The sequence below is a fragment of the Barbus barbus genome, assembly GCF_936440315.1.
Source record: "Barbus barbus genome assembly, chromosome: 37".
Taxonomy (NCBI): Eukaryota; Metazoa; Chordata; class Actinopteri; order Cypriniformes; family Cyprinidae; genus Barbus; species Barbus barbus.
Window position 1 is genome coordinate 6,692,186 of NC_136715.1, and position 24,202 is coordinate 6,716,387.

At 35.4% G+C, this 24,202-nt stretch overlaps 1 pseudogene across 1 annotated transcript in view; it reads right to left on the reverse strand.

Moving 5' to 3' along the window:
* Nucleotides 1-2,467: 2,467 nt before the first annotated feature.
* The window catches only part of LOC306856965 (testis-expressed protein 264 homolog), a 49,599-nt pseudogene continuing 27,864 nt past the window's right edge, over nt 2,468-24,202 (reverse strand). The window contains exons 3-4 of the transcript XR_013785838.1: nt 11,825-11,993; nt 2,468-4,091 (exon numbers count right to left, since the gene is read on the reverse strand). The product of XR_013785838.1 is annotated as a testis-expressed protein 264 homolog (transcript). The remainder of the gene's footprint in view (nt 4,092-11,824; nt 11,994-24,202) is intronic.

A 24,202-nucleotide genomic window follows, 5' to 3' on the forward strand; every position in this document is an offset into this window, starting at 1 on the left:
AGACAGCATAAAAAAGGTGTAATTACAGAACGAAACTTAATGTTCTGATGCTTCTGGGAGGAATTCAAGTTCATACTGTAAGTATGCATCAGGGAGTGCTTAAGATCCAAGTTCCAAAATGCTGTGTTAAGACCCCTCAAGCGCTGTTCAAGTTCTGTTCTCAACCAATTAGAGGGGAATCAGGAGGGGGTTGGTCACTGATGGAGAGACACACACCGATGGGAGCACAAAGCCTGCTTTGTCTTCCATACACACAAGTAATTTGGATATTTTCAGAGGACGGTGGAGAGAAATGCACATGCACCACAGTGATGATTAGACCAGCAAACACTCGCAATAGATTATATAATAACCACCTCTAACACAAAAGGACCAATTTTGCCTTGAAAAAGAGGTCTGTTCAACATCATAATGGCAGAGAGATCTAGAGGAACGAGACAAATAGAATGAAGTTTTGGGGAGTGCAAGGACACATAGATATGATAACCAGAAATTGCTCCAAACTTTTCCACCCAAATGGAAGTACAGTAGTGTAATTTGTCAAATTCTCAGATCAGTCTGAAAGCTGTGGTCAGCCCTCTGGGAAAAAAAAATTGTCTGATGCAACAGCGTGTAAAATGTCTATTGCTATGCTAAATAACAACAAAGCTTGTGAATCATTCATGCAAAAATAACATCGATTTGTTATAGTCGGAGGTAAAGTAACCGTGAAAGTGAGGTTTATAAATAGGTCAGCCATAATAATTGAACGCTCAGGCTGCGCTCTAAAATGCTGCAGAAACGAATTGTTGATTCTGTTAAGGTTTAATTCAGTTTAATTTAACAGGGTCGAAAGTTCTCATTCAATCCAAGTCAAAGGCAAGAGGATCGGGACAAATTAACTAGTCTATATTTGCCAAACTTCATGGGTGTTGATATTTTGCTTTGTTTTCTGTCTGTGAAATAAGCACATTACTTCTTTAGGAGCTGAAATTAAATATTTATATATTTCTCTAATTTATTTTGTGTTTTCAACAACCATTTTCAAAGACTCCCATGCCATATTTTAAATAAATTGTCATACACTGTAAAAAACTGATCCTTTTAAGTCATCTATAAAATAAATAAATTAAAAAAACCCACCAAACTTTAAAAAAATACATGAACATTTTTATGGGTTTCCAGTGATTTTGACCTCGAGAGGACTGCCACTACTGACTTTGCTTACACAAGGTGTAACAATTTTCCAAAAACATTTTAAGTTTTTTTTTTTTTTTTTTTTCTCCCAAACTGATTGATCTGAGCTTATGTACCTCAGTTTTTGACTAAGTATTGCCAAAAACATGCACAAATAATGCTTGTTCACTAAAACAGTTATTAGGATTTTCAGCATAACACGAGGGTTAAATTTACTGTATATTTTATTAACTGGTATAATGTAAATATATCCACCTAATATCTGTTGTGTACCTTTATAACACATGGATAACCAGCAAATAGGATTGAGAAAACCACATGAAGATTCACAGCTCATTAAAAGTAGCTTTTTCACAAGCTGAGGAGGTAAATACTAATATATACATAAACACATGGCATTAAAATAGTGTAATAAACTTTTAAATGTAATGCTTTTTTTAACTGTAAATTATAAGATGACTTGTAAATTTAAAACTGTAAACGTGTAAATTAAAAAAAAAATTTAACAGAATTTTAAAGTGTCCTGTTAGATTTATTACAGTTTTCACTGTATATGGTAAGGGAACTTACTGTTAGATTTTTGTTTATTGTTTAAAAAAGTATTTTTATTTTTACAGTACGCAGCCTCAATGGTCCTGGTCCAGAATAAGCTGTAATGTGGACCAGACTTGATGTTGAGGATCAAACACCATCTGTTTGAAAGAAGTGAAAGTATTTTATACTCTTGGCCGTGTCTGTGAAACTTCTTTAGATGTCTCAAGAGGCAGTGTTCTGATGTATTATTTTCAATTAGTGCCTCAACAGTGTGGATTTTGATGAGAGTTTGAAGTTGACTGTGTACATACGCCCTCTAAAAACTTTAATGTGTAGACACAACATAAATCCATCTCTTGGGAGAGCAGACAATTGTTTTGGTTTTTACAGAAAACAAAGAAAGCTGTACCAGACTTAATACAGAGAGGGATTTACAGTAGTTTGTGTCTGTCTGGAGGGCAATGAAAAACTAGACATCAAAGTTTTGAAGTTTATTGGAACTGGTTGAGTTTTAGTGATCAGTCACTACAAGACAAATAAACAACTAAGGCTGTTTGTCAGATGTGTGGTTGTTGTTTTAACTCTAGACAAAGAAGACAAGTCAAGCTAATGAAATCAAATGAAAATATTATGTAAATATGGCTCGTATAAAACCCTCTATTGTAAATGCTATATCCCTCGATTTTTATTTAATTAAACAATTTTTTTTTTTACAAAAAATGTAAACAAAAAAGTATAGTAACAACGTTCAACGTATAGAAAATATCACTGTATTAAAAAAAAAACACCACAAATATTATTACAGGGAAATCAAGTATATGCAAGACCATTTATATGATAAAATATGATCAGATAATTATGTGCTCCAAACACCTTTAATTGCAAACAACAAATAAATAAGTGTTGGAAATGTGCTACAATCATGAGAAAATCTTATCTGTCAGTTTTTTTGTGCAAATAAAGATTTGTTTTGTCTATGAACATATGGCTTTTGATGAATGAATATTCAAGTCACATAACTCTTCATTTTTTGGGAGTTTCTTTAGGTGCGAATTAGCAATTACTGAAGGATGAAGACAAGAACGTGTGGATAGAAAATAACAAATAAGACTCAAATAATTGAAAGCTGAACATTACCTAGATTCACATGAATAATCACTAACATCACTGTCAGTTTAACTTGAGTCATTAGGAACTAACGATCAATAACAAATAAACAACAGATTCGCTAATGTAATACTAATGAGGTGCACTAAATAAAATATGAAGATGTTTTCAAGAAATTCAGGTTACCTGGTTAAATTGTTTGTATACAGACACAATTCTGCGATTCCCTTTGGAATGGAAAACAATCCTGACTAAACGACATTCTTTTCCATTTATCAATAGAAAAAAAACGTTTTACACACAAATCCACCATAATACTTAAAGGGATAGTTTAACCCAAATTAAAATTGTCTATTTCTTCACCCTAATTTTTTTTTCCCTGTAGATGACAAAATTGGGAAATCCCCAAAACAGTAAAAATGGTTCATAGAACATGGAAGCCATACTATAGTTTTATGTGAGAAACAGAGCAAAATAAAGTGTTCATTCATTGATAATCAAGAATTTACTCAAATCTGACCCTTCCTTTTTCTTATTTACTCAAGTCTGAACCTGCTTGGCTTTTCCCTAAACCAATAACTTATTGTTATGTATGTAGTAACCAAATATTTGTTAGAATGTACCACGAACTTTTGAAGAGGGCAAGATTTTGGTCTTTTCCTCACACAAACGTTTCAAATAGACTTAAATCATTTTTTATTAACTGAAATATTTAAAACTAAACTAAATTTACTAAAACTAAAATAAAAATTAAATCTAAAAAGCAGCAAATTTTGTATTATTAATAGTATATAAATAATACTAATATAAAACTTCATGGAATAGAACAAACAAGTCATATGGACCACTTTTATGATGCTTTTTTCTGAGTTTGAAAGTTGCCATTTTTCTGCACAACAAAAACAATGACAATATCAGTTTATTTTGGTAACTATTTCTTTAAAACCAACTAAAAACTATATTCACTTCCTTTCACATTTCCCACAATTCTGCTCTCTCACTCTTCCTCGATCATCATCTCTCTTTCTTGGCCCTGCAGATTGTTTTTGCCGCTTCCTGTGATTGGTGGAGGGGTGTGGTCACACCTCTCCATCCCATCTGAGTCGAGGTCCAGCTCCTCGAAGGAAGAAACGCTGGAGTTGTCGCTTCTCTCCACATGGTCGAAGTCCCAGGATCGGTCTCTGTCGTGTGAGTGCGTCCGTGTGTTGGACGGGGCAGGTGAGGTGTCTTGGGCAGGCGGCTCACAGAACTGCACTCGCTGTGGGAGTCAGCACCTGTATGTAACACACCCAACACAAACACAAGAGGTGATTCATTTTTCTCCATAGTGTCACAGCGAGCAAGCAGCACCTCCGCTAATGAAAGCTTCTCCTATACGGCTAGCATACAAAAGCTATAAATTATTTCTAGAACTCCTGGCCTCTTAACATTTCAGAGTAAAAAAAATAGACTCTCGTTTTCTTCTGTTTAATCAGCTACTCCAGGTTGTTTCTGCTGCGGTGCTATTTGCTAATTAGCAGTTGTGCTTGTGTATTCATGGAAGGGAGATGATGAGTGTTTGGAGAACTGCATGTGTTGTCATTGAAATGTGTGAACACAATCCTTTGCAGAAAACTAGATTTCTGCTCACCCATTCAAAACTCACTGCCATCAAGCTAAAGATATTCCAGTATGGTTGTTATTCTTAGTATACATTATGGTGGTTGCCTACTTTAAAAGATCTCTGCACGCGTCCCTCCTTCAGTGCACATCTATGGAATTCTCCAACTGTTTTATTAGACTACTAAAGCTGTTTTGACTCCTTTGACCACCTAGCAACCACTCAGAACATCCTAGCAACTGCAAAAAAACACATTTAATATTTTAATAATGCAAAAATCTAGTTTTTCATTCTTTTTTAATGCATTATTAAGCATATACAGATGGACATTTAAAAATAAAAAGGGCAATACCAATAATTTGATAATGATAATTAAATGATCACAGCCAATTAATGGCTGATATTAAAATTCTGTACCATTTTGTATAAATCAATTAAAAATCTAAAATCAGTCATTTTTAAATACCTCACGTTGCTTTTGTTAACTAAATTACTAAAATAAATTTCATGAATTAAAATAAAGCTGATATAATATAAGTTATATTATATTAGTGTTATTTTAATTCATGTTATATTATATAACAAATACTGAAAAACTTAATTCAATATCTTGGCAACTATATGAAATTAAATAAAGCCAAACAGAAATATAAAAAAAGCAAACATTTCTAAAACTTAAATTAAAATATTAATGTAAAATATAAAAATAAAAGCTAATTCAAAATATTAATAAATACAATAATAGTAATGAAATAATACTAAAATAACACTGGGTCTCACTCAAGATTTTCGTCTGAAATGTAAAATATAGTTTTGTATTTTTATTCCTGCATGAAAAAAAAAAAGTTTTGAAATGTACTGTAGGGTGCAGAAATATTTAAAAATTCAGCCCAATAATGACAATCTGGTTATCATGATGATCATTGTGAGTGATTACCAAAAGATATTATATTAAAATTCTATAATATTTTATCTAAATAAATCAACTAAAATAATTTTAAAAGCTAAATAGAAATATAAAAAACTAGTAATAATAAAAAATAATAAAGCACAAAAATTACTACAACAAAGTGAAATATTAATTTAAAATATAAAAATAAAGGCTAATTCAAAATATTAATAAATACAATAACAGTTCTGAAATAATACTAAAATAACACTGGGTCTCAGATTTTTTTCAGAAATGTAAAATATAGTTTTGCATTTTTATTATATTATACAAATATAAAAAATTCAGCTAAATAACGATAAACTGATCATAATTGTGACCATTGTGACTGAACACCCAAAAATATTAACCTGATAATAAAATTCTGTAATATTGTCTAAATAAAAAAAATTAAAAAAAATTGAGATTTACTAAATAATATATTTAATATTGTTATTTTTTTTAAAGATGAACTTTAAGTCAGGGTTAGATAATGACATAGGTAATCACAGGGGAAATGATCAAATATTGACCAATGGGGATACATTAAAAATGGTGAAATATCAGTATAGCACTGGTATGTTGTGCCTCCCTATTGAAACATAATCTGCTGTATCACTCAGGAGTTTTAGACACACACACACACACAGACACACAGAGTAAGTGACAGTATGAGAGGACAGACAGACTAACAGATTGAGAGAGGTGCCACACAGCCTGAGTTTCACTGAGAGGTGTGTGTTTGTGTGTGCGCTCATGCTGCTTGTGAAGGAGACCCTGCGTGCTCACACTCAGCGTGTCAGAGTGACAAACGTGTCAGGACCTCCTGCGTCTCAGCTTTTTTTCTGCTTATGTCAGTGCTTCCAAGATGAAGGGATGTTTTGTGTGTCTAATAGATGACCATTCACTTACTGTTTATCTGCCTCCTGCTCCTCCTGTCAACGTGGCATTTTTGTAAGTAGGAACGGACAGACTAGATGAAGGGAGGATAGTGAGGGATGACAGGGGTGTGTGAGAAAGTGAGAGAGGAATAAAGATGAAGAGACTGATAGTGGCAGAGAGAGAGAACAAAGTGTCCTTCATTTGCCATCAGCATGCGTGCCGGAGGCTGCGGGAAACTAACATTTTTCTTCATAACTCAAAAACTACTACAAATGTGAGTCAGAAGTAATAGTAGCACTGAAATATTTGCATTTAGAAAAACTCACTCAAACGAATCAGAAGAGGGAAGAATGAATTGCCTCATCTCTTTTTAATTGTTTACCACCTGCTTTCTGCAGGAAATAGCACATTTGCATTAAGCAAATAGTGCTGAGTTTTGTAAATATGCACTCTATAATAATTTACATAGACAGGACGGATCTTTGCACAAAAAAAACGACAATTTAGCACTATTTCTACTAATTTAATGCCTAGTTAAACTGGACTGTAAGTGTTTTCTGAATTTTACGGTGGCCGAGATAGCTCAATGCGCTGCAACTTCAGAAAACACATGCAAATAGAAAAAGCACCAGCAAATCAAGAAAACATATTCATCAATTTGACAGTAGGTGGTGCAAATGCTCACAACACAAACAAATGAAGAAACGCACTGCAAATGCTCACAACACAACCAAATAAAGAATTTTATTTGTAGCGCGTTTCTTTGTTTGGTTGTGTTGTGAGTACTTGCAGCACATGTGTTGTAAAATTGTTTTCTTAATTTGCAGGTGTTTTTTCTAATTGCAGCACGTTGAGCTCTCTCGGCCACCGTAGAATTTAGTGGTCTGGTCATGAAACAAACTAAAACAAATCTAATGTACTGTATCTAAGACAAGGGTGTGAGAATATTAAATAATATGTACAGTGCCTTACGAATGTATTCATACCCTTTCATTTTTTTCACGTTTTATGTTGCTGCCTTATGTTAAACTGCTTTAAATTACTTTTTTCACCTCCACAGCAATCTACACTCCATACACCATATTGCCAAAGCAAAAACAGAATTGTCACAACGTAAATTTATTAAAAATAAAAAAACTCAAATAAGTACATTACGTAAGTATTCACACCCTTAAAATCATGATCAGAAAGCTACCGGATTTCATCAAAAATATCTTAATTTGTGCTCTGAAGTTGAACAAAGGTCTCATGGTGTGTTCACACCGGACGTGACTTGCGCGAATAAATCGCGCTATTCGCGCGTAGTTGGACGCGAGAACATTTTGGGTTTACTCGCTTCATTCGCGCGTGAAATTCGCTTCATTCGCGCGTGAAATTCACTGCACAACAGACGCGAATTCGCGTCATGGGCGGGGCTTCTGCCAGGGGGCACAATGACTGCCACAGAGAGCATATGTATAGAATTTGGCAAATAAAATCAGCCCTTTATGTGCTATGGAAACACTGGACGCGTGTATTTCAGCCGAGAATGTAGTTCTTTAAAACTCAAATCTGCGGTTTATTTATAAAAACAGCCCCTATTTGAAAATGTGCTTTGCCGATTTCGGAGCCGTGAGCTCCAGGCGATCACCGGGCGCTCGTGCTCATGTATCCCGAAGAGAGGAGCATAACCTCAGCTAGTCCTTCTGACATTTGCCGCTGGCTCTGATGTCTCTGTAGTGGATAAACATAAGATATAATTTGTTTTGGGTAAATCTAACAGGTAATCTTTGGTCTATAGTACAGCTCCGGATACAGCTACTATGATTTAGTCCTCTGTTGTTTTGATTTCTGCCTCGCTCGTAATCACGTCACTACTAGAGCAAGCTCCTGATTGGTTAGCGCAGCGCGAATATCCGCAAAAGTTCCGATTTTTGAACTTGCGCGTCATTCGCGCCGCCTCATTCGCGCGAATCGCGCCGCAGGATGTCAATTCACGTCTTTGCATTGACTTAACATGTAAATCACTCGCGCTTAACGCTTCATTCGCGTCCGGTGTGAACGCACCATTACGGGTTTGAAACGACATGAGGGTGAGTAATAAATGACAGAATTTTCATTTTTGGGTGAACTCTTTAATTTGAATTCAAATTAATAATAAAAAAATGTAATTTTTATATCTCAAAATAATTTTTGTTGTAAATTTCTCACAAAGAAATGGACTCTCATATCTTTCAAGCAAAGAGAGAAGAGAGTGAGCTTATGCTTAAGTGCAATCACTCTTTTGTGAATTTTTTTTTTTGTGAAATTTAAGGTGTTACAATTGCCCTTGGGTTCCCATATGTGACGACCCACCGCACACAACACACACACAGACAGTCCTTGCCATGTAAAGCACATTTCAGTGCAATATGCCACTTTGACAAAACTCATTTTGAAGCTGTTTCGTGAACTGCATCTTTCACCAGGGAACAGATGTTGAATGCTTAAATCTGAGCAGCGAGGTCAGCTTCACACCACTTCAGCAAAACACAGCGATTCCTTCAGCATGACTAACTAATATCACTTGACTACATCACTTGCAGAAAAAAAAATGCGTAGCTGACACAGCGCTGAAACTTCATGACATTAAGTAATTTTTTTAATTACTGCAACTTAACACAGTCTTCAAAAAGAGATGATAGTGCATATTAATAATTAAATGGTTAGTCATTTCTGAATTTACAGCTGCAGTGAATATCCCTGGCAATTTCAATACACAGAGACAATCAGAAGTACTAGGCCTACTTCATAATCAAGGACTAGAAAATCTGTTTTCTTCTGTTCACATCTGTTCTCTGCACTTTGTCACTACAGGCACACTGCTGGAAGACTTCTGCTCATTAATAGTCGAAAATTTCACAAAGTGTCAATTTTTGGTGTACTGTTATGTACACTAATAAATCATAAGCACGTGTTTATTTTGGTAGTAGGAAGACAGACCAAATAAACTGACAGAAATAAAAGTGTAAAGGTTCAGAAAAATATTTCTATATGGAAAAAGTCAAACAGGGTTGCTACTGTACTTGTAATAATGCTATAAATTCTGAAATGGTTATTGGTAATGGTCAAGTTTGATTCCTAGGAAATACATGAATTGAAATTATGTGTAGCTTGAACGCAATGTAAGTCACTTTTGTAATACATGACCCTGGACCACAAAACCAGTCAGAAGAGTCTTTTTTTTATTTTATTGAGTTTTATACATCGTCTGAAAGCTGAATAAATAAGCTTCCCATTGATGTATGGTTTGTCAGGATAGGACAATATTTGGCCGAGATACAACTATTGGAATATCTGTCATCTAAAGGCCTTTCCACACGAAAACGTGAGGCGAATCGCCCGCGAATGTTGCTTTCACACCAAGCGCGAAACGAATGTTCGCCTTCTGCTAATTCACGCCTACACGCTAGGGGGCGCCGACCAACAATGTATTTTTCGCGTATATGGATTTAAATGGATCTAAATTAAGATAAACAAAGTTTAGTTTATGTGAGAATAAATCTGTTCTCAAATACCAACAATAACAAGAACTCAGCATCCACTGAGTTCAATATAAAATGTGGGAAACTATTAGTTGGTTATTCTAAAATTAATTGTATTACAAATTATACTACGGGAACATTTCACATTCTCAGAGTCAAGTCAAGTCACCTTTATAGAGTGGACTCTGAGAACGTGAAATGTTCCTATTTACAGGGTGTTTTTGTAGTCGTGGAAAATCTAGCCAATCACAGACATGTTTGTTGATCTCTTGGAGGCAATAGCCAATCAGAGGTGTTTAAGTTAGAATCCACTCACCGCTCATACAAAACGCTGGAGATTTTGGTCAATGCTGAGTTATGCTCGCCCTCACCAATTGTCTTTCATTACAAACAACGATACAAAGTAAGAGATTCATTATGCAGTGTAGACAACTTTATTGATTTTAATGGAACATTGTGAGATCACAAATTGAGATTCAGTGACAGCTTTTTAGTAATTGTAAAGTGACTTTTGACTTTCGCACTTTCGAGGCTATATAGCTATAATCCGTTGACAAAGTATAGTTTATCATGCTGCTAGGAAGAACGATGGCCAATTACATGCTGCAAAATTTTGGAAGGGACGTCTAGATGTAAATGCACGATTAACTCTGAAGCTGCAGTTGACAGTGATACGAGCACAGGACAAAAACATGGCATGTCAAATTAGATACGCGCAATGTAAATGCAGACTAATATACTAGAAAAAGCCACGTGGTGCGGCTGACACAGAACAGCGAACACAGTTTGCGTCCAGCGGATATTCTCCAAAATGGCGCTATGGTGACGCGGAAGAGTCGCGGAGGAGACAAATTGTTGAATAAAGTTATTATTTTGGTTTTCTTTGCATACAAAAAGTATTCTCGTAGCTTTGTAAAATTACGATTGAACCACTGATGACCGATGGACTATTTTGACGATGTCTTTCACACTTTTCTGGACCTTGACAGTGTTATTTACACTTTATTGGCAGTCAATGGGACAGTCACAAGCCTCCTGGTTTTCATCCAAAATATCTTCAATTGTGTTCCCAAGATGAATGAAGCATTTACAGGTTTGGAACGGCATGGGGGTAAGTGATTAATGACAAAATTTATTTTGGGGTGGAGTAACCCTTTAATATATAGCTCTGCTTGACACATTTTGTATCAGGGAGTCCCTGCTCCATCATACAAATCTCCCAAGGGGTCCTTGCCCTGTAAAACGTTAAAGACCCCTGTGCTAGAGGATCAAACGTGTGCTTGAATGACAAGAGGACAGTAGGAACAAGACATGCTGTGAAACATATTCAATTTAGCAGCACATTTGGACCCCAAAAACCAGCAGGCTTCAAATTTGTCCTTTAATTGTCTATCTTCTCAGCTTTAATCTTCTCCTCTATCATATATTATAGTCATTACTATGTGTTTGTTTCAAGGTAACAGGTGGAACTGGCATCTCTAGGACTCACACACACACTGTTCAGGACAGCTGGTGTGGACAACACCCCCCCCAGGTCACAAACAGCTCACGCTTGTTTCATATTTGCTTGGTAGTACCTCTGGGCTTTGGTCTGACCAGGGCAATACGCCATACATACACACAGACTGCGTCTCATTATCACTAGAGCAGGTGTAGGTGACCGCACAGTTCAGCCAATATGACACATCCATGTCAAAACTCCATAAGGGGGTGGTTAATGCCTATTAAAACACTACGCTGCTAAATGTCAACCACTGAAACACACGCGTTGCACTAAATGTGAACTTGTGAAATTGATGATAGGCTAATATTAGTGCTCAATAAACAGTTGGAGAGTAATTCGGTAGTTAAAAAGTTTGGCTGGGAACCAAAACATTCATACCAACATCACGGAAAAACCAAACAAATGATGTTTAGTAGTTTATTTACATCAGTTAGACCCTTTCTTCTAAAATAGGTGGTTCTTAGCCAAAATAAGGCTTAAAGTGTGCAGATGATCAAAAGTATGCCTGTGTTAAACTTTTATTCCTTTAATAAATGTGCTGTGAGTGATTTTAGATAAGAAGGCATCTGTGAATTGAATAATTAGTTTACCTGTGATGTCTGACCTCCCGTCCTCTTCAAACTCTTTTCCCAATAACCATCTTTGGGCCTCTCTAACTTCGTGAACATAGAAATCCCCCTGCCGAGCCAGCAGAGCCATATAGTGGATCATTCCCCCTTTGTATATCTCCAGAAATGGATGTGCGCACAACTTCCTTTCCTAAGAAAAAAAACAACATTATAGGTTAAACTTCATTTAGTCCAACTCATTTATCTAACAAAAACTCAAAAAGGGAATGTTTTAAGCACTTTTCCAAGCTGAAATTCACAAAAGTTTGGGGGAAATATTTTCTTTAAGAAATGACTAGTTCATTCAGCAAGGATGAATTAAATTGGTCAAGTGACAGTGAAGACATTTATAATGTAACAACGATTTCTATTTTTAAAAAAAATGAAGAATCCTGAATACAATTTAGGTTTCCACAAAAACATTAAGCAGCACAAGTGTTTTCAACACTGATAATAAAATAATTTATTGAGCAGTAAATCAGCATATTAGAATGATTTCTGAAGGATCATGTGACATTGAAGACTGGAGAAATTATGCTGAAAATTTAACTTTAGATTTTAAAATAGTAAACAGTTATTCGAAATTGTAATATATTTCACAATAGAACTGATTTTACTGCATTTATAATCAAATAAATGCAGCCTTTGTGAGTATTAGAGACTATATACAATCAAATAATATAGCAATAATTCAATAAAATATTTTGTCTCATTTCATACAAACAGCCTCTTTCATTTCACATAATTTCAGCTCTAATTAATATTTAATTTGCATTTATTTTAGTTCATGCTGGGATTTATTCTGTGATAATTGCTGGCTAGCTGGATATTTTTACTGTTCATTATCTCTTACATAATGGCATGTTAGACCTATAGATATTGTCTTATCTAAAAATGATAAACTCCCCTAAAGGATAAACATTTGCAAATGTTCATATTTAAGCATAAAACACACTTAGAAGAGAAATGTGTGGCACTCAAGGCGATGGGTTAACAGAACATTTCCTTGTTACCGTTGCTACATTTCGTCTGGAAGGTCTAACAAAGACAGAGAAAGACAGATGAGAAGAGCAAATATAAGAAAAAGTTAAAAAGCTAAGAGCAGGTTTTCCAGAGACACTAAGATTAGAGAGCTGTGTCCACCCACTGACATTTCCTGTTCCTCCTTCCTCTCCACGGTTTTCTTCCTTAGTACTCGCTGATTTTAACAATGAGGCTTGGACCATTGTAATGCCCTTTCCATCTCTTAAACATTCTGAACACAAACACATTTTATCAAAGCTTTCTTCATTTCAACTGATTTTAAAGAGCCCCCCCCCACCATGTCGTTAAACCCCCTATTGAGCCAATTCTTGTCTTGTGATCTTTTCATTAAAATCTTACAAGCGCTAAATCACACTAATTGAAACGGGCATTTTTTTCACCATCGGTATACACAGTAACCAAAAGAGGCTCTGTTTGGGATGCTCAGGATGTGAAGTGTGAAGTGCTCAGGAAGTGTAAATGTGTTAAAGACATCCAAAATGCATAATTCTGATAATTACATTCCTTTCAAACCCCTAAAAGGCTTATTGCTGCATCCAGACTGCAGACTCTATGTCGCTTTCACTTCAGGCAGAGTGTAGTTAACAGTAGTCAAATGTTATATCAATATTCATTAAGCTGATTAATATTTTAAAGTGAAGTGTTGAATATGCAAATCAGAAATGGTCTTATGTAAGCGACTGAAGCACAAGAAAAAAAGACGGTTGGACAGAAGTTATATTTGTATAAATTACTTACTTGAAAACACATCCTTTCAAGTCAGACAACTGCTCCCCCCTAAAAAGAGACCCCCTGATATTTAGTTTACATGTACTCAAACAGTCTGGAAGATGAGGGATGTTTCTGTTCTTCAGCTTTTACTGAATCTCTCTCCCACCATCTGTTTCTCATAGACAAAGGCTTTCAACACCTGTATGACTCAGTTGGGCTGTTAAGTATAACCTAATTCTGATAGGTTTCAGTCTATATAATGACCAGAATCCAACTCTTAAAGGGATAGTCAACCAAGAAATGAAGTTCTGACAATAATCACTCGCCCTCATGTCGTTTCAAACCCACAAGATCGAACCAGCAACACAACTACCATGTTCAAGGCACAAAAAGCTACTAAGGACATCATTGAAATAGTCCATCGGTGTGTCAACATTAATTTGATGAATCTTTGAGAATACTTTTTGTGTACAAAGAAAACAAAAATAACCCAGAAAAATGGCCCGAAATAGAATAAATAGTTGAATAAAGTAGTTATTTTTGCATTCTTTGCACACAAAAAGCTTCATACAATTACAGTTGAACCACTGATGTCACATGGACTAGTTTAACAATGTCCTTGCTACCTTTCTGGGCCTTGAAGTTGTCAGTTGCATTGCTGTCTATGCAGGATCAGAAAGCTCTTGGATTTCATCAAAAATGTTGTAATTTGTGTTTTGAAGATGAATGAAGGTCTTACAGATTTGGAACGACATGAGGGTGAATAATTGATGACATAATTTTCATTTTTCGGTGAACTATCCCTTTAAAATTATAGGTATATAAAAATACCTAATTATACTTACCTGACTGACTCATCACCTTGCCTTTAGCATTAGCATATATTCTGTTCCTGCACTCTAAAAATAAAGGTTCCTTATTGGCATTGATGGTTCCATCAAAAATGGTTCTATGGCATCACTGCAAAAACCCCTTTTGGAACCTTTAACAAATTCAAACAAACAAATTCAAAGTCTGAAAGCGGAAAAGGCCTGATCTGAAACCTTGATCTCACCGCCACAGCCTTATATTCTACTTCTGACAGATGATTGACGTGTGCTGCCACGAACAAAGCTGGAGGACTGGGGCCATAAACAGGGACAGGAGACAGAAGGGACTGGAAGCTGGGGAATTACGTAAGGCTATTAATATTCCAATATCATAAGCAATGTATACGTGCCATACTGTTTGAGATCTGGTCCCTCAAGACCTGAAAAAGGAAAACGCACAGATGAGCAAATTTAAACAATGTCTGTTGATTAATTGACTCCAACTCTTAGGTCACAAAATTGGGACAATTGTTTGTGCAAGGATCTTTGGTAAAAATAAGCTCAGCTAATTTATCATTATTAGAAGTTTTGGCTTTTTTCTGTCGAGTACAACTTAAAATGCTGATGCATAATCCATAAGTGTATTGTCCTGTTCTCTCTTTTGGGATTTTGTAATTGGTTTATGGCTGAACAATTGATTTTAGGTAATTAACCAGCTCACAGTCCCATGTGGCACTCTGCAATCAAGATAAAGCTGAAGGGCAAGAAGATTCATATCCACCATCATCATCATCAGGTCAGTAGTCTCTCATGTCATTCCTTTACCTCAAAGAATCAGCCATTGTTCCAATATTTTACCTACAAATGCAGCTCTATAAAGTAACCATTTCATACAAGTCTAGGTTTGTATTTACATCCAAAGGCATTTCCAAAACACCTCAATGAGTACTTCAACCAAAGCAATCAACCCAAATAAAAACTGTTGGAAAAGATTCAAGTTTGTGTACTTCTGAGGGACTTAAATAGAGCTACTGATGCTACGAAGCATGTCTTTTTTAAATCTAAACTATTACATATAGATATTAACAAAACATCTATTTTAATACTAAAAATCTCAACAAAATCTTTTACACTATTGAGAACTTGAATATTGCACTTTTACTTTCGGAAACCTGAAACCTGAAACAACTTTTCATTGTAGTACAAAGCAAGTGAGATTTAAAGGACTAGTTCACTTCAAAAATAAAAATTCAGTCACTATTTTAATCACCTCATTCCAAACTTTCTTTCTTCTGTGGAACCCAAAAGGTGAATTTCTGAAGAATATCAATATTTGAAGTCACTCTTTTCACTATAGTTAAAGTGAATGAGGACAGAGTCTGTCAAGCTCCAAAATGACAATAACATGGCATAAAGGAGTTATAAAATATTCATAAAAGCAGTCCATATTAACTATCAAGTCATTTAAACTTATTTCCAATGGATTTTGGACATTAGCTGGTGCTAAATCTGTACATGGTTAAAAATACAACTCTGATGAATGGCATCTCAAGGCATGGGATATTTGTATATTTTAAAACAATGTAGAAAACGAAATTAATGATGCTGGATAAGGCATAAAAAATACAGAAGCAAAAAAGGCTCCATCACAAACTCCAAGAAGAAAAGAAAACAGACGGAGAGGAAAAGAAGAGGGATGGCTGGGAAAGCCAGAGACGAAGATGAAAAGCTGTCAAAGTTTCTCATTCAAATTCAAGAGGAAAGGTTCTATCTCACAGTGCTGCTGTTCTCTGTATATCCTTTTAATTAATGTTCCCTCATATAGATTCAGCCTCGCTAGACTCACAGAGAAAACAGGGCATGGAAATGTCTCACTTCTCTTCTTCTCAACAATAGCAGAGGGTATGATAAGCATGGATTGCCTTTCTACTCTATGAAAAGAATCTTGAACTCGGCGATGCTCTGAGATCAGATTCCAGGCTTTTATTCATTCAAAGAATCACAGAAATAACAATCTGCATGGAGTGAGATACATAGTCCAATAGAAAATGTGTCAAGCGTGATATTACTTCAATACATGTCTAATAAGATTTAATATTCATGAGGTCGATGACGTTTTCAGAATACAACCTTTAAGAAATTCTAATATCAACTGAGATCTTTTGCATTGCTTCTCATAGAAAAGGAACATTTATTGGAGATTGAACTGATTTGATCCTGTTGCGATATTGTGAGAAACAGAACCCAGTAATCTCACACGTCTCCTCAAGAATTTCTAGAGATCGACACCAACATCTGCAATCCAAATTCGTAAAACTAAGATTTTGCAATATGTTTTAGAAAGCATCTCATGTTCATTAAGACTGCATATTCTCCCCCAAAATACAGTAAACTGGTAATATTGTGAAGCATTATTACAATTTCAAATAAATTTGTATTTTAATATATATTCATCTGTAATTTATTCCCGTATATTTATTTTGTTCAAAAGAACAGTATTTCTTTCAAATAGGAATCTGATGTAGTATTATAAGTGTGTTTACAGGTATTTGTAATCAGTTGGAATGCATCCTTGCTGAATAAAAGTAATAATTTCTTTAAAAAAAAACATCTTACTGACGCCAAACACTTAAACAGTAGTGTGAATGAGTCTCGAGCTCTAAAAGAGGAACCTTTGACCAATTCATTTTTTTCTCTCTTGTAGAACATGATGGTGCAACCAGATCCACACTTTGACCCTGAAGCAACAAAAATGACTATTAACTAAAAAACAAAACGCCATACTGCTCTTTCAAGGCGATAGTGATAGTGGTAACTATTTGATAGTGATGGACCACTACTAGTGATGGGTCGTTCTTGAACGATTCGTTCATTATTATTATTATTATTAAGTCTTTTTCCCTCAGACTGCATAGGTTAAGCTTATGGGGCTGTCACGTGATGAACGAACGACTCAAACCCGAAGACTTGTCAGATATGAGGTGAGGTGAGCTAATCATAGACTAAAAGACCCAGGCTAACAATTAATACTTTTTTTTCTGTTTCTTATACCATTATAGTTTTGTATTGTTTGTAGTGTGATCAATGTTTGCATGAGTAGTATATGTGTTAGGGAAATAGCACATAACATTTGAATTATATTTTGCTAAAATGCACGAAATGAATGAAATGACTCAAAAAGATTTGTTCATTTTGTTGAACGTCCGAATCAGTGAAATGATCTGAACTTCCCGTCACTAACCACTACCATAAAATATCCCCTATATCTTTAGTGCCTCCAGGGATTACACATCTCATAACCGAAAGATAAGACGCAAAGAGAGACTCCATGCTATTTATGAGAAAAGATGTGAATGACAAGGAGAAAAGGCCCCTGTGGTGACTGCTGGAGAAGCACATCAAATATTTTGGCTTGGTGATTGAGTAGCTTTAAGATTGTTTGGGACGTCCCTCTATTGCGATTCAAATCGGCTCTGCATTTAGAAACGTGTTGTTTTTCTACTGCAAAAAAAACAGCAAGAATACCTACAGTGTGTTATTGAAATTGCTGTGATGTAGTATTATATTTATTATTATAATAACATAATAATATAATTCTTTTTTTTTTTTTTACTCTTAATTTAAAGCATTGATACCTATCATAAACCAAAATCCCTCTCACACACAAACAGACAGTAAAAAAGGAAACAGAAGGTCAATCTGGTCACCACCAACAGAGAATGCTTGTGAGAAATAAAAGATTATTAATGTATTTGTGTAACTTTATTCCTCTCACACACCACAGGTTTTCATGTGAGAACGGATGAGTGTTTTCTTTTCTTTGAGTTCCTTGGCTGGGATAAACATCTAATGGAACGTCAGAGGAAAACCCTTTCCAAATATACCCTGGGTGTTTTCAGAAAAATAAGCACTCCAGATAAATTTGGGACTAAACAAGACCTTATGGCCCAACGTACAAATGTACTGTTTCTAAACACAGCATATCCTGTCACTAGCATCACACACACACAAACATATGCTTTGTTTTGGGCAACCGCAGTGGGCTGAATATCTTACGAAGAGATGAATGTGCCAAGAACAGCACCAAACCACACATCTATGAAATAGGTCAGCACATTTCTGAAGTGCTGATTCTGGAACAGTTTATGTCTTTGTTATTAAAATCAATTATGTTGATAGGTGAACCCCTGATCCTCCATATTTCATAGATTTGTTGCTGTTGGAGATGAATAGCCTTAGTGTCTAAACTGCTTTGCAGAACTTATATTTTTCTCCTGTGTTGAAAATTGTCAGCGGTGATATCACCTGAAGAGAAAATGTCAAAGATCAATCAGAAAGAAATCTATCTAATAAACAGTTAATAATGGTGCTTTGCTGTCTAAGGCTTAAACCTAGGGTAGATTTGAACAAACCTGCAACCACCCAGAACCCCTAGTCACTCCTAGCCAACGCTTAAAACACTGGCTACTTCTTAAAGGAACACTTTTTTTGAAAATAGGCTCATTTTCTAACTCCCCAAGAGTTGAGTTTTACCATTTTCGAATACATTCAGCCGATCTCCGGGTCTGGTAGCACTTTTAGTGTAGCTTAGCATAAATCATTCAATCTGATTAGACCGTTAGCATCTCGCTCAAAAATGACCAAAGAGTTTCAATATTTTTCCTATTTAAAGCTTGAGTCTTCTGTAGTTACATCGTGTACTAAGACCGACGGAAAATTAAAAGTTGCGATTTTCTAGGCTGATATGGCTTGGAACTATACTCTCATTCTTGCGTAATAATCAAGGAACTTTGCTGCCGTTCCATGGGTGCAGCAGGCGCAATGATATTACGCAGCGCCTGAAAGTAGTCCCCAGCTATATCATAACTAGGTACCTAGCTGGGGACTATTTTCAGGCTCTGCGTAATATCATTGCATCTGCTGCACCCATGATATGGCTGATTGGATTTGAAAACAGTAAAACTCAACTGTTTAACTCTTGGGGAGACGGAAAATGAGCCTATTTTCAAAAAAAGTGGAGTGTTCCTTTAATGACTGCCCAAAAACCTTAAAAAACTCCTAACAGCAACACAGAACACCCTAGTAACCTAGTAGTAAATTGCTTACAATAAAATAACAGATTTAACTGTATTTTAAGATGTACCATTCTATGTTTACACCAACCTCAGAATCTAAAACAGTCCTCAGCTTCAACAGACACATCATAGCGCAATATTCCACAATAGACTGCTGTCCACTGGAATTCTTTTCTTCAGACACCTGCTCTTGTGTCCTCCTCTTTTAATGAGAGTAATCTAGAGGATTACTGGGTGGACAACTGTCAGACGTCAAAGAAAAATACAGGGGATGGACAACAAGTGTATCTTTACCAGCAGTAGACAACCATCACCATTATCTGCCACTTAATCTCTGAAAATACATTTAATCTTTCTTGTCTTGACACTTGAATAAAAAAAAAAAGTCCAAAGAAAGGTTTTCTGCTACAAACATACAATTATTTTGACAAAAAAATATATTTTCAAGTTTTTATTTTTTTCAAATAAACAATGCAGACTACATGCAGCGTTCGACACTATAGACCATGACACACTCATAGATTGATTACAAAACTATACTGGTATTCAAGGGCAGGCTTTAAGATGGTTTAGATCCTACCTGTCCGATCGCTACCACTTTGTTCATTTAAATGGGGAGTCATCTCAATTATCACCAGTAAAGTATGGAGTACCACAAGGATCTGTCCTAGGTCCTCTGCTATTTTCAATATACATGTTGCCCCTTGGTAATATTATTAGAAAATACGGGATTAGTTTTCATTGTTATGCTGATGATACTCAACTATATATCTCAACAAGACCAGATGAAACTTCTCAACTATCTAACCTAATAGATTGTGTAAAAAATGTAAAAGATTGGATGACCAATAATTTCCTCCTATTAAATTCAGATAAGACAGAGATATTACTTATTGGACCAAAAAACAGTACACAGAATCTCTTGGATTACAATTTACAACTAGATGGATGCACTGTTACGTCCTCTAAAAGTCAAAAATCTGGGTCTTATATTAGACAGCAACTTGTCCTTTGAAAATCATAGTTCCCATGTTACAAAAACAGCATTCTTCCATCTTAGAAACATTGCCAAGCTTCGAAACATGTTACCTGTTTCTGATGCAGAAAAGCTAGTTCATGCATTCATTACCTCTAGACTGGACTATTGTATTGCACTGCTAGGTGGTTGTCCTGCATCTTCAATAAACAAGCTACAGATAGTCCAAAATGCAGCAGCTAGAGTTCTTACCAGGTCAAGAAAATATAATCATATTGCCCCAATTTTACAGTCTCTGCACTGGCTACCTATTAAGTTCCGTATCATTTACAAAATATTACTACTTGCCTATAAGGCCCTAAATGGTTTAGCTCCTGTGTACCTAACTCGTCTTCTACCACGCTACAATCCAACCCGCTCCCTAAGGTCGCAAATCTCTGGACTTTTGGTAGTACCTAGGATAGCAAAGTCCACTAAAGGAGGTAGAGCTTTTTCACATTTGGCTCCCAAACTCTGGAATAGCCTTCCTGATAACGTTCAGGGTTCAGACACACTCTCTCTGTTTAAATCTAGATTAAAGACACATCTCTTTAGCCAAGCATTCACATAATGCATCTTATGATCTTGTACTGCAGTTATATCTGATCAAATGTACATTATTATTATTCTTTAGCTTGAACAAATCATTTTTGCTTAGATGGAACAGCAGCTACGCTAATTATGTCTCTATTTGTTTCTCTGTTTCTGTCACGGTATTAATATCCCGTGGCAACTAGGAATTACAGAAGCTTCAGTCTGGATCCAACCCTTAAATGATCTGAGATGACCGAACACCTGAGAAAAGATAATGCCAACCCCTCAGAGGACCTCAGAGGATGCCAATGCTCAGACAACATACAGAATTACCAAATTTTGCCATAAGTTAAATATATTAAGGTTCTGCCATATATAAATATATTGTGGAAACTTAATTTCCTGTAGAGCTGCTTTACAACGATTTGTATCGTAAAAAGCGCTATACAAATAAACTTGAACATGCTACAATTTAACAGATTAACTAGTCTATATTTCACATTTCCAGAAGACAATAAAATGCAAGGGTGGTTGCAAGGGAAGTTGCTATGCTGTTTCTAAGATGTTAGCGTTTAGTGCATTTCTAAGTGGTTGCTTGGGTGTCTTACTGGGCAATCAAAAAGAGCCCATCCTATCTATAATATTTTAGGCAAAAGATAAGGCTTGGATCAATGTAAATGTTTTTTTTTTTTTTTTTTTTTTTTTTGCTTGCTGCAAAATAAAAAAGGTCCAAACACTTAAAAGGATAGTTCACTCAAAAATGAAAATATGTAGGTAACCAAACAGTTGACAGTATTTTTTTTTTTTTTTTTTTTTCACACTATGGAAGTCAGTGGCTTCCATCAACTGTTTGGTTATCTACATTCTTCAAAATATCTTCTTTTGTGTTCAGCAGAAAAAGAAACATACATATTTGGAACAACATGAAGGTGAGTAAATGATGACAGTTTTTTTTTTTTTTTTGGGTGACCTAAAAGTATTCAGGTTAGGGATTTGTTCAGTTCTCTTACATTATGTGTGAGAAATTATAACCGTGATCATTGCTTAGTAATTTACAGTAACATTAGATCAAATAGATTAAACCAGATCTGATGTAGATCATATAAACAACACCAAAAAGACCCCATTATGAAAATTTTGTGCACAAAGCACTGACTTTATCCTCTTTCACAAATAACTTTGTTAGAAGAAACTTGCTTTCTCAGATTAGTGTGGCCTATTTGCACCAGCTAAATGCATTCAATTGGTCTTCCCTTGCAAATCACTGACCCGAGAAAGACGTCCCAGTGTTCTGTCTTTTGTCAAAGCCATTTCTTTAAGCTAAATGGATCTGGTCCTCCTCAAAGCTCTGCCGAGCTCCTGAGACTCCAAACTCACAGTCGACTGCTCCTAAATTTCATTACAGGTCTGGCTGAAAATCCCCTGGCAGGAAACGAGAAGGAAAGCTGAAATTTGCATGTGTTATCTTGAAGGAGAGGTTCACCGGTTTGGCAGGATCCCCTTTGTCAGTTCTTTAAAAAGTAGGACTTGCGACTATCCTAGTAGTGAAAAATGTCCAGTATGACCAAGAAATGATTAAGAAAAGTAAGTGTTTCAGACCATCTCTAAAGTTCAAAAGAGACAATTTCTTATTTGCTGGAAAATGGCTAGTCTGTCAGAATGGTGGAAGAATCACTCTCCATGATGAATGAAGCATCCCAGGAGCTCTAGGGAAAGACGGAAAGAGAATCCAAGAGAGAGTAAAAAAACGGTGTTCATATTTCACATTTTAAGGAACAGACCGGAAGAAGAGATTGCTTCGCCTATCTTAAATCGCACCTTATCATTATGTGGTCCACAATCTTCCCCAAGTCCGCATCAAACTTGTGCCATTTTCCTGTAAGAGGCTTTAGTGCTTTTATCCTTTCCAGGAGAGGCTTGACCAAATACAGTCTGTAGATAGCCGATAATACTGACATTTTTTTAAGGCTACTTCATGAACTGTACAACTTTTATAACCTCCAAGATAAAAGTTATAAATTAAAAAATGAGATGAAAATCTGAACCATGTGAAACTCAGCCTGGTTACCAAGGAAACCTTTGGAAAGATTTCCATGGAGATTAGATCCTTTGATATTCCAAAGAGAAGAGGGATGGGAGAGAGGGAACCTGATGAGACGAATCGATGAGAAAATCCATCATTAGATTATTGTTTTTTTTGTTTAATCTGAGAGAGTGAAAGACAAGGAATCCCCATCAGTGCATATCATTACCGGACGAATCCAGACTTCAACATGGGCTACTCACAATAGCCTACTTTGTTAATGGGGAAGCCTTGCAATTAACCCCAGCAATTAAATTTCTCTTTACCATAGATGAAAGAAAACTACCTCAAATTTGCTTTGATTTGGATCTAAAACTAGTTTTGTTATTTTTCATGCACTAGAAAAGGTCAGATTGTGAGTAAAGGAAGGCTAGGCATGAAAGATCACGGTGACCTTAGTGTGCCAAAAAGTTGAGAATCTTAGATTCAACTTACACAAACATAAATGTTTTTTTGTTTTTTTTAACTTTGGAGATACAAGAACGAAGTAGCAAGTAAAAGACATCAAACACATTACTTCAAAAAAGAAAAGAAAAAGAAACAGAGGTGACATATTGTAATTGTGGAATTATAATATGTAAAACTGCAATATTGTAATATATTATTAAATTTTAAATATTTTCTATTTTAATATTTTTTTATTTCTATTTTCTATTTTTTAAATGTCTTCAATGTCACATGATCCTTCAGAAATCATTTTTAAATGTTTAAATAATCCTGATAAATCTTTTTAGGAATCTTTAATAAACAAAGTGTAGAAGGTTCGAATAGAAATCTTTTGTAACATTAATAACAAATGTTTTTAAGTCCATTTTGATTATTAAATTAAATGCATTCTTGCTCACTTCAAACTTTTAAAAGGTTGTGCTAACTATAAACAAGTCAATAGTAGCTGCTAAGATTGCAATATTTTTTTTTGAAAATGCAGTCTAATACAGTATAGAATGCAGTAATGTGTAAAACAGTGTATGTTTCAGGCCTAATAAGCAACAAATAAAAAAGTGCACATGCAGTACTACTACTATTGTGGATGGTGGTTGGGAACACCAGGAGGATTCCAAAATCCTCTCATCTCTTCAAAATGGATGT